The 10,752-nt window shown below is 41.0% G+C and overlaps 1 long non-coding RNA gene across 1 annotated transcript; it reads left to right on the top strand.

The window, feature by feature from the left end:
* The first annotated feature begins 2,090 nt into the window (after positions 1–2,090).
* Positions 2,091–10,530, top strand: LOC138117027 (uncharacterized). The gene is made up of 4 exons (XR_011154468.1): positions 2,091–2,204; positions 3,285–3,401; positions 4,902–5,029; positions 9,290–10,530. It is a non-coding gene; the product is annotated as an uncharacterized lncRNA (long non-coding RNA).
* The last annotated feature ends 222 nt before the right edge of the window (positions 10,531–10,752 follow it).

The following is a 10,752-nucleotide window of genomic DNA, read 5'->3' as shown; positions in this document are numbered from 1 at the left end:
TGAGGGTATTTAAATGGCTCAGGGTATGTCAGTGCTTAATTAAAACTGTACAGCACAGGGCAAGTGTGTAAAAGAGTACATTCTATTTTTCCAGGGTCACTGTGCTTACATCCAGAAAGGTGCTGACACAGGCACACACAAACACACGTGGTGTTGTTAGAGGTGTGCTCATCAGTTATTTATGAAGTTTATAATCTGACACTTTAAAAAAAAAAAAAAAAAAAAGAGTGATCCTAACAGGCTCCAGCGTTTCACAGCTGTTGAAATGTCACCTCTCAGATACAGATATTGATTAACAGTTTGACACCAAGCACATTGCATTCCGTGCTAACAAGCTGGTACAACTCAACCTGACACTTCTCACCGAAGGAGAGGACTAAGTCATGTTTGGTGGCTTTTGTTGGACAGTACAGAGTTTGTGGGTGTATTTAAACATTAGGCTGTGAACTGGGGAGCCTGCAGACTTGGCTCTGTTCTGCCTGGGCATCTGGGGGAAGGTTAAACGAGAGTGTCAGGTTTTTATTTAGGGCTGACAGGGCTGCAAACAGGGTTTCTGAAGGAGCTTGATGTGGGGAGACCCATGGAAAAAAGGTCTAAATGAAACCTGGCCATTTGGATGTTTCTCTGGCATGTAATGAAACAATTTTTATCTCCTCACTTTCACAGATTTATTGAGATCTCTGGGTACCTGATTCAGCCACCAGATTATAGTTACTCCAAAAAATATTGCACAATAGTGACACTTTTTCAAATAAGCACCTAAATGAGATAACCCAGCTGGAATCCATGTTTTCTGAAATGCTAAAAATAGGAGTCACAGATCCTGGAGAACATACAAACTGGCATACACAGAGAATAAACCTGCAATGGAGGTGGTGGACATCTGACCATCAGGGAGGCAGTGAGATCTGTGTGATAGCTACATGAAACACAGGCCTCAAAGCAATGATTTTGTTTCCTTTTCACAAAGCTGATTTACAGATCAGAAGGCAAACATCTCAGTTCCAGCACAGGCAATGGCAAAGTTCCTGCTGACACTGCTGGGACAGCAAAAATGTTTTCAAGACTTAACTTAAATGTAAACTTCCAAAAATTAAATCCCTAATGAAGGGATCTGTATATTTTTCATCACAATCATTGGCACTGAGACAGATGCAAGACATGATTGCATTTGGTGCTACTTTTAAAATAAATTTGTAACTTCGGAATCTGTCTCAGGCATTGATCATTCTATACACCATGCCAGGCACAAAATAAATACTCAATCCTTAATGGCCCTGTCCCTAAACCACAACATAAAACCAGGGATGATCTTCCTTTTGGCCATGATCTCCTGGTTAATGCAATTTTAATTGCTGTTTTTTAAAATACACAGACCTGGGTGTTTCACTTGTAAAGAGCTGTACACTGAATTGATAAAGCTCACAGCTCCAGCAGGATAAAACAACTTACTTTTGCTCTCTGTACATTTGTTGATAGAAAGACAGCCCATGTTGAGAGGAACAGGTGAGTTTCTGATAACCAGGATGTATTAGCAAATTGTCTTAGAATTTCCATCTTTCCTTCTAAGCTTCCAACTTGGCTGCAGGCTTCATTTTAAAGTAATAGATTTCCTTTAGATGCCTTGGTCCAAAATTTCTCCTGCTTGTTTAAAAAAGTGTTTGCCTGCTGTCCAGATTTTATTTTGCCTGAAGATAAGCTGGAAGATCTACTGAAACCTTTTTGTTGTATTTCTAAGCTGAAGCATTCAAATGATGTTAACCTTCCTAGCATTATACTGAAGAACTTCCACTCAGCCTTTATTTTTCAGAAGGGCTTTTGATGTTTTGCTTTCTGGTGCCATTATTTATTTATTTATTTATTTATTATTTACAGTGTTGCTTTGTGGTGGTGGTGGGTGCTCGATTGCACCAGTGGAAGGATGTGCAATCAAACTTGCAATGAGACAGTAGTCTCTGATTGTCATCAGCTGCAGCTCATTATTCTCTCAAGGATTCCTTGTGCCAATCGATGATAAACAATGTGTAATCACTTGCAATTGATTGCAAATCAGATTGCATAGACTGGCATGTGGAGTCCTTGATGGAATGACGAGCGGTGCCTTTTGCCCACTCCCTGCTCTGTAGGGCCCACATGCCTTCAGCTGGTAGCTCCTCTCCTTGGCTCGAGTGCTGAGCTGATCCCATGGGATGAAACAGGTCAAGGTGGTGCTTGTATTTGGTACAGGACATTCTGGCTACTCATTTCATCCTGGCCTTTTCTCACCCTAGGTGTGCTCCAGGGCCGTGTTTTCCTGGGCCGTCACTCTCTGCAAAGTTGCAGAGACGAAATCTGAGTGGTTAAGGGGAGGTTTATGATTCAGTCCATCAAAGGGACACTAAACCAATTTTCTTTTCTGAAGATTCCTAATTTCCTCTCTTTTCCCCTTCAAAACTGGCTCAGTTTTGAAGTAGTTGTTAGAAAAATGGTCTGGACAAGTCACAAGCAACAGAGGAATAAGGCCCTGCTGACTTGTTCCAAGGCCAAGTCAGATACGTGGTGAACTCAGCTGGGTTTTGCCATTTAGACTTTTACCTTCTACAGTAGTGCTAATCAGACCTGGTCCATTGACCATTGGTGGCCTGAAAAATGCCACAAAAAGCAGCCAGTGAAATTAGAGCAAAAAATAAGAAAATGTGGCAAATGTCTTCAGTAGCTCTTGTCTGATTAATGTTCACAGCTGCACCAGACATAGCTGGCACTAATTGAAATTGTTGGTAGCCAAACACTAATGTTTTGACTTAAGAAGTATTTTGTTTACCTCATTTTTAAATACATTGTTATTTACCAATCTCTCTCCCAACTGCTGTAGGGTAGCAGATTTCTGGGCCAGAAATAATTACTATAGAAAAAAAAAAGTTTTTATTTAATTAATTAAAGACATTCAAGAAAGATAATTTTAAATCAGTTCTCTTTCTGGATATTTTAGTTTTTCAGGCCTAGGTGTATGTGAGACAGCAATGTTCTCATTCCAAGTACTGATCTTAGAACAGGACATGAAATCCCATCTGAATTCCACATGAACAAAAATTTTAAAAATCTATTAAAAATATTCATGGAGCAGTTTGCTCAACTGATAGTGTTTTTTTTTTTTATTTATTTCAAGAAAGCAGGGTCTTGGCTTGATCTTTATATTTAAATGAGAAAAGAATAACATTAGCATTCACTGAATATTTTGATAGAGATAATAATCTTTATTGATAACGTACTTCCTTTTAAACATCTTTTAAACATTCCTTTTAAAGCAATCAATTGGAAACTGATGCAGTGCTCTAATCTTACTTCAGAATCTGGTTCTTACTAAAGACTTGAAAATCATAAAGGACCAAAAAGTAGACTTTAATGGAGATTAAGCTCTTCTGGTAAGTATGCTTTTAAAATATATTTTAATGTGGCAATTTTTTCTGCAGAAACTTTTCCTTGCAGTTTTATATAAACCAATGGAGCTCCACAGATTTCAAGAGAATTAATTTATTTCCCCAAATATCAGTGAGGTCAGGGAAAAAATTACTGAATGAAAAAACGCACAGCTAATAATTAAAGAGATGGCCTGGTTTTGTAAATCTTTTTCCAAGTGTTTCATTAATAGTAATTGGTGTGTTAAAGTACAACTTTTTGAAGCTGCAGTGTAGCTTGCAATTGCTCTTCTATGAGCTTCTCGAAAGCCATCATTAAAGAGATAAAGCACATCTATTATCTGCAGCAGGCTTCTAGAAAAATAATATTCCCAAGGGAATACTCCCTTCAGAAACAAAAAGGGTCATGAATTTATTTCAAGTCCATTTTCCTTCACTGAAAAACACAGGTATGTCAACAAAGGAAGCAACAAGACAAGTTTGGGGTTTTTTGCCTCATAATTGCAGTTTATAAACAGAAACAGAAGGAGATATTTTCTTAGCTTTTTGGTTTTGTTTTTCTTGTTTGCTTTTTTTTAGGCACAGTCTTATCATCGATCTGAAATATGTCAAAATCCTCCAGTGTTTTAAAAGGTCACATATTTGTATAGTTGGTTTAAATTACCTATATTAGAAACAAATTCCCAGTAATTCACCTCCCAAAGTTGAGAACACGCTCTAAAAATATGTGAAGCTTTTGAAACATTAGACACAAAGTGTGAGCCAAAGGGGTTTGGAAGGGAGGGGGCCGTTTCTCACCAGTGTGAGCCAGCCCCACAAGGCAAAGGCCAGTGACAAGTCACACTGCTCACTTTAGTGGCTTTTGAATCAGGCCCTTACACCCTTTCCCAAGTGAGTTTTGGTTGTTGAATTGAACATCTTCAGCTCTTCATCTCTGAGCAGCATTAGCCCAGGAGAAGAGCTGGCTTTTGGGTGGATGTTCCCAGGATTTATTGCTGTGAACGGGACTCCTCTGTGGCACTCAGCTTCGAGGGCCCCACTACCAGCTGCTGGTTTGCATTGCTTCTTGAGCTACATGTACAGATGGCACCTCCTTCACAAGCCAGGGCTCTCCTGTCTCCATCTGCTCTCTGAAGAAGTGGCTCTTTAAAGGTGGTGCTGCAGGATCTCCCCAGTGCCCCTGAGCAGAGCACTGAGCTACAGGGCTGTAAACCTGCCACAGGTGCCAGGGGAGCTGAGCTGAGCTTTGTCTGCCCTGCTGAAGAGGAGGGTGGTTTATACATGGTTTGTGTCTCCTCAGTGCTTGAGCTGAACAGACAATTTCGTGTTGGCTTCGTTACCTGTCTACAAAGAGGAGAGCTGTAACCAGCCCTGTGATAAAGGGATGATGAAAGTGCAGATGGGCACGCTGGTATCTCTGCTGTGCCTACAGATCTCTTGTGTAAGAGGGGCTGTGATGTGGTGTAAACTGTGGGAGACATCACACATAGTCTTATTTATTTACAGTGAGGCTTCTGTAGGACAGATATCCAGCATTTTGCATGTGTCTCCTACGTGAGTCAAAACGTTGGCCAGTTTACAAACAGAGTGGGCACGGATGCTCTGCAAACTGCTCAGTAAATAATTACACCCAGGTTTGTATTAACTGCTCTCTCTTTCTGCACTGTGCTGATTGAAATGTGCAATTGGTGAGCATTGCTGGTAGGAGTTTGGCTTTTTTTCTCTGGTTTTGTCTCAGTGTAAGAAAAAGCAATTTAATTACGAGTTCTGAAATAGATAAAACATAATTCATTTCTGCTTTGACACTTGTTAAGGATTTTTAAGCACTAAGCAGTAAAACAAGAGCTATAGTTCTGACTATAGATAAATAATTGCAGCAACTGTGTAAAATTATGAAAACACTGAGGCAGGACTTAAATCTTCAGTGTGATAGCAAAGAATATACAAGATCTCCTACACAGAGAATTCTTTCCCTGAGTATATACTGTTTGGTGTGTTGAGCAACATTTTTAAACCAGAGGTGAACAACTGAGTGCACATCTCAGAATCAGACAGGACTGTCTGTACCGAAGAAACCAGACTGGTTTTAACCAATGTCAAAAATAAGTACAGCATAAAATACAGAATGGTGAGAAAAATGTTCCTGCCTGGAGTTGGATTCAGTTTAGGGCTAGTCTGGGTTTTGAGTGGAGAAATTAAGACAAGAGTTCTCAACTGCAGAGAAATCTCAATCTTTAAATTCTCTTGGCCAAAATCTTCTAAGAATCCCTGTTTTCATGAGATTATATATATAATATATACAAATGGTCCTCTGGGCTTGGAAGTGACTTAGAACCAGAAAAAAACCAAACCAAGTTCAGATTTCAGAATTTTTTAGGTCATTCTTGCCTAATGGTAACAAATTTAAGGAAGAAAAATATATTAAAACACCATGAAAGTGCGAGAAAACAGATTTAAATTTGAACCATGGAAAGATGATGGGTCTGTGTCACTGGCCCACATCTATTTAATTTGCTACCACTATTCATGCTCTCCTGTCAGACAGTCTTAAACTGTTGAGCAAGGTGATATATTGTTGGAAAGCACTTGGAAAACGTTCATGGCTGAAGTGTGATTTACAGGTCTAGGCTTACAAGCAGCAGCACACAGTGCACGAGAGAACCTTCTCACAGCATTTTTGAGCAGATGCTGTGCCGTACTGTGCTTTGCAGGTAGCTTGGCACATCTCTCATCCAAACAGAGTTTTATTTTCTCCTCCTTAAATCTTTAAAAAATTTTCCTTGAAGATGAGGCCTCTATTAAATGGTGTGTGTTGCAGAAATTAATACAGTTAATGAAATCAGGTGCTGTTGGCTCTTGTGTGATTCATCAGTCACACATCTCTGTTTAATGTGCACAGGTTTGGAGCCTACTTCTCACTTGCACAAAAGTCTCACTGTGAGTTTAAGAAATTCTCATATAAATAGAATCCATTTTCTGATGCACCATAAAATATCTAAGAGCAATGAATGATTATAGTCACAAGAGCTATTTTGGCTGGGCTTGTGTTAGTTCCCCAGGCCCAGGATTAACACTGCTTTCCCTGCACTTTGAGAACAGAGGAATTGTCAGTATCCTGCACCAGCAGTGACTAAAACCAGATGTTTCAGTGGAAGAAACCTCTCATTAGGCTTGTAGGGAATGAGCTTTGAAAAACTGGTTTGCTTGTTTGTTTGTTTGTTTTAACAAAGGGGAGTGCAACTGCACCTGAGTGTAAATGCAAATTGGGCTTTTTGAGTTTCATGTTGATACAGCAAAGCCTAAAGGAAATGACAAAAATACCCAGCCAACAAACAACCCTATTAAGTTTGTGGTTTCAGAACTAAACTCCAGCCTTTGAGGATCACTGAAGGCAGGTTCAGGTGAGAAATTCTGTCCTTTGGAAATCCTGCTTTTTGTAATAAAACCCCAGATTGGTAAGGGAAGTTTCGTTGTGAAGAGCTCATGTAGGGCTCCCTTCATTACCAGGCATGTAGGTTATTTTAAATGGTGCTATTTTGGTTAGAGAGAAGCAAGAGATGATAAGCTGGAGCCCTAAATGCAACACTGACACGTGTCTTCAAGTTGGACAGGTTTTTAAACAGTAGCAGTAAGGCAGGATAAAATGAAGCTCAAATCCAGCAATGCCTCCAGTAAAAACACCACCCAAGGAAGAAGGATGGAGGGTGGTGTGTGCTCTGGCTGTGGATGAAAGAACCTACTTCAGAAAGCAGGCATGAAGTGAGGCATCCTGGCTACAGCAGTTTGCTTTGAAAGTTAACTCCTCTCTCCAGGCAGTCCTGTTGTGTCCCAGCTGCAATCGGGGCATATTTGCCTGACAACTGCATTGAAATCAGGCTTTGCAAATGCTGAGGTAAAGATCCAGACCTCTGCAGCCAGGGACACCTACTTCAGCACTTCTTTTCCCCTTGTCTGATATCTCTCTAGACATCAATACAACAATACAATATGGGGTTATGGGCAATTAATAGAGGTTGAGCGTTCAGCTCCAGCCCAGGCTATTGTTAGGAGTCAGTACAAGCTGGAAGCAGCCTTGGTCCCAGGAATGGTGATGCCAGGACACGCTGCCTAAAGGACAGGTGTGGATAAACACAGCACCATTGCCCTGGCTTGTTCAGCTCATGGCTCTGGAGCTGATGTGACAGGGTGAAGGTAGGAGAAGCACCAGCATTCATGTGACCTCTGTGCCAATAACAATCTCTGCCAGGTGAGTGACTCGGTCTGACTCACGTTGCCTCTGCAGTCTGGACACTGCAGGGCCCTCTCAGAGGGGTTTAGGGCAGTAGAAGTCCTTTAGTCCTCCTGAGGGCTCTGAGCAGTGCAGAGCCCCATAGCAGCATGTGCAGAGGGGTGGCCCCCACCTCCTTCTTACTTGCAGGGTTGGAAATCACTGACCCACGAAGTGAGGCTATAGGGAGAAATATTCAAACCAGAGGAAGGCATCCTCAAAGGGTTACACATTTTCTGCATGAATAATCTTGTGTGCCCCCTTTTTTTGCCTGATACTGTGTTCTAGGTTTGCAGCTAGAGAGGTGTGCTCAATAAAATACCTCAGAAAGCACACTGCACAGCAGTGGAACTCAGTGAATTTTGGATTGTTATTTTTTTTTTCCATTTAAAAACAAAATTCCAGTGAAATAACAAGTCCTTAAAGCATGTATTATTTATTTTCAACAGAGTAAAAGAGCCCCTACAGTATTTTGAAAGAATGTCTGCTTTATAGGTCTGCAGTGATAACATGTTGGAAGTAACCAACAATTGTGTTATTTTTGTCCTCACTAATAATGCGCAGGGAGCAATTGATGTTTCTTCTAGAGTTAATAAGAAACATTTGCAGCAAAAGCAGGAACTGTGGAGATAAAGCAATTGGCAAGAAATAGTATGTTTAAATACCATAAAACAGCCAGTATCCAAACAGGTGTGAGATAAAGTGGTATAAATAAACTGCTCTGTATGCAGCCCATCACACAGCAGAGCTGGGTAAAAAATTGCATGAAATAACTTCACTTCTATTCAGAGGAAAATATAACAAAACTAATCCTTGTGTCTCCTAATTAGCTTTAGCAGCTGAGAAAACATTTGTCATGCAGAAATTTCTCAAAAGTTGTTCTTTCTAAAAATGGAAGACAAAAAAAAGAAGCAGTCAGATTTGCAAACCTTTTGGAGAAACTGCTTGTAAAGTTTGTAAACCTCTTCTCCAGTTAAAGCCAGTATCCTGAAGAGACAGTGGAACTTCTTTCAACCTTGCAAAGTTACAACTGGCCCTTTTAGTTATTCTGCATTGCCTGATGGCATTACAATCTTAGATGGTGTCTGTGTTATTTTTATTGGTGCTGCTTTCACAAACACAAAGACATTTGCCCTTTCTTCACCCAAACATTTGGTTGCATTAAGGGTTGTTTGGTTTAGATTAAAGATTTTCTTTTTTTAAGACCAGTCAAATTCAAAGTAAATCAGTACTAGCAAACATGACGTGAAAATAATTACCCATGCTCACATGACTGATAAGCAGAACTATGGAAAATTTCTTACAACAAAATCCACCTGGTTTCTGTGGCTCCTACAAATGACAAGCCACAATGAGTTCATTGAAAGGTTTGTCAAGATCCATCAGCCTTTTGGATAAGTAGAATGGCTGTATTTTTTTGTTTAATCAGCATGTGAATTTGTTCAGCATGTGAATTTAGGGTGACTTGAGTTTTGTGAGTCTTACTCTCTTTGGGTTCACATAAAGGAAGAAAAGAAATCTGCATGTGTCTGTGTGGATGTTACCCACGAGGTGAAACTTCCAAACTTGATGGTTTTAGAAATCAGAGCTTTAAAATATTCCTCACTCTCTCTTGTATTTGAATCAGGCCCCTGAACTCAGCTCTGTGCAGTCCAAGATGTGCAAAAAAGCCAAGAGAGAAACCACAGCATCTCTTTGGAGACTCATTCTGTGACCTGTAACATGTTGTGGCCTGGGAAAAGGAGCCTCTCCACTGATACTGTCTGCTGACAAAACCCTCCCTGTAATTTGTGTTCTCCATAGCCTGAGGAGTCCCTAAACACAGTGACTTGTTCCCTCCCAGTGCCTGGACTGAGGGAAACACTTCGTGTAACACTACTGCTTGTTTCTCCTCTGCCATTCCATGCTGGAAAGATGCAGAGGGGGTGATCTGGAGAGAACCTGTGATGTTGATGTCTCCCTCTGAGCCTCCTACACTGGGGTTGCTCCAGCCTTTCATAATCAGGAATAAACACCACCATATCCAGCTGGACTCCACACTTATTTTGGAGTCCTTTGAATCAAACATGAGCATGGCTCCCTTGGCCAAGTCACACCTAAATAAATGTGGAGTTACAGAGGGACTTGGCCCCATGATTCTTCAGGAGCTCACATTTTTAGCACCCAAGCTCCACTGTGTCAGTGTGCTGAGGTGATGGTGAGTGTTTAAGGATGCTCCTGTGAGATGCCCTCGAGGTGCAGCTGGAGCCCCCTTCTACCCAGCCTCGAGGTGTGCCCTGGTGCAGGACCAAACAGACATGAACTTGCTTTGGTTGTCCAAGCTGGTGCCCCTTTCTGAGGTGGACAGGTTGAAAAGCTGCCAGGAGAGCTCCGAGCTGCCCTGTGTGACAGCCATGGTGTGTAAATGCTTTGTGGGAGCAGAGGTGTTCAGAGGGCAGCTGGTACCACACTGAAAGAAATGGGAACACCTCTTCTTCATGTTGGCCCTTTTCAGTTTACCACTGATAGATGTGATAAAATCCCAGTGCTGCTGCTAATAAGCAAAGGAAAGGAAGCCAGTGTTCTTTTATCCTCTGACACGTGGTGTGTTTTGGTTTCACTCAGAGTAGCAAACCTTTCTTTCTTGTAGCAAGCATTATAAATAGGCCCCCTCCTTATCAGATCCTCCTCTAAATGCTTTTTCATCAGAAAACCACAGTTAATTTTAGATAATTGTTGGAGATAATCTCAAATTTGTGTGTAATGTATGCCCCAGTTCTAAGAAAAACATGGCATTGGGGAAGGTACCGCCTGCCTAGCAGCTCTTCATTTACATGAGTGGTGTGAGATCTCTTATTCTTCTCAATTGAACTCTTGTGTCTCAGACATTCAGACCCCTATCTCAAAGCAGATAAAATTTTAACTTGCTTAGTATTTATTGTCTTCTGTATTTTGTAACAGCTTCTGAGCAGTGTGTTCAGGGACTGAGCACATGTCCTGCCAAACAAGAAGAAGAAGGTTTCCAAGCAGCCAGATATGCCAGAATTTCTGGTGGCATATCTGACTCCTTAAGCTTTCCTGCGGGAGTCAATTTTGCTTTATTTGACAGCA

Source organism: Aphelocoma coerulescens, chromosome 11 (assembly GCF_041296385.1).
Source record: "Aphelocoma coerulescens isolate FSJ_1873_10779 chromosome 11, UR_Acoe_1.0, whole genome shotgun sequence".
In the NCBI taxonomy this organism is placed as follows: Eukaryota; Metazoa; Chordata; class Aves; order Passeriformes; family Corvidae; genus Aphelocoma; species Aphelocoma coerulescens.
Note: the sequence above shows the minus strand (reverse complement) of the source record. Positions and strands in the feature narration are given on the sequence as shown.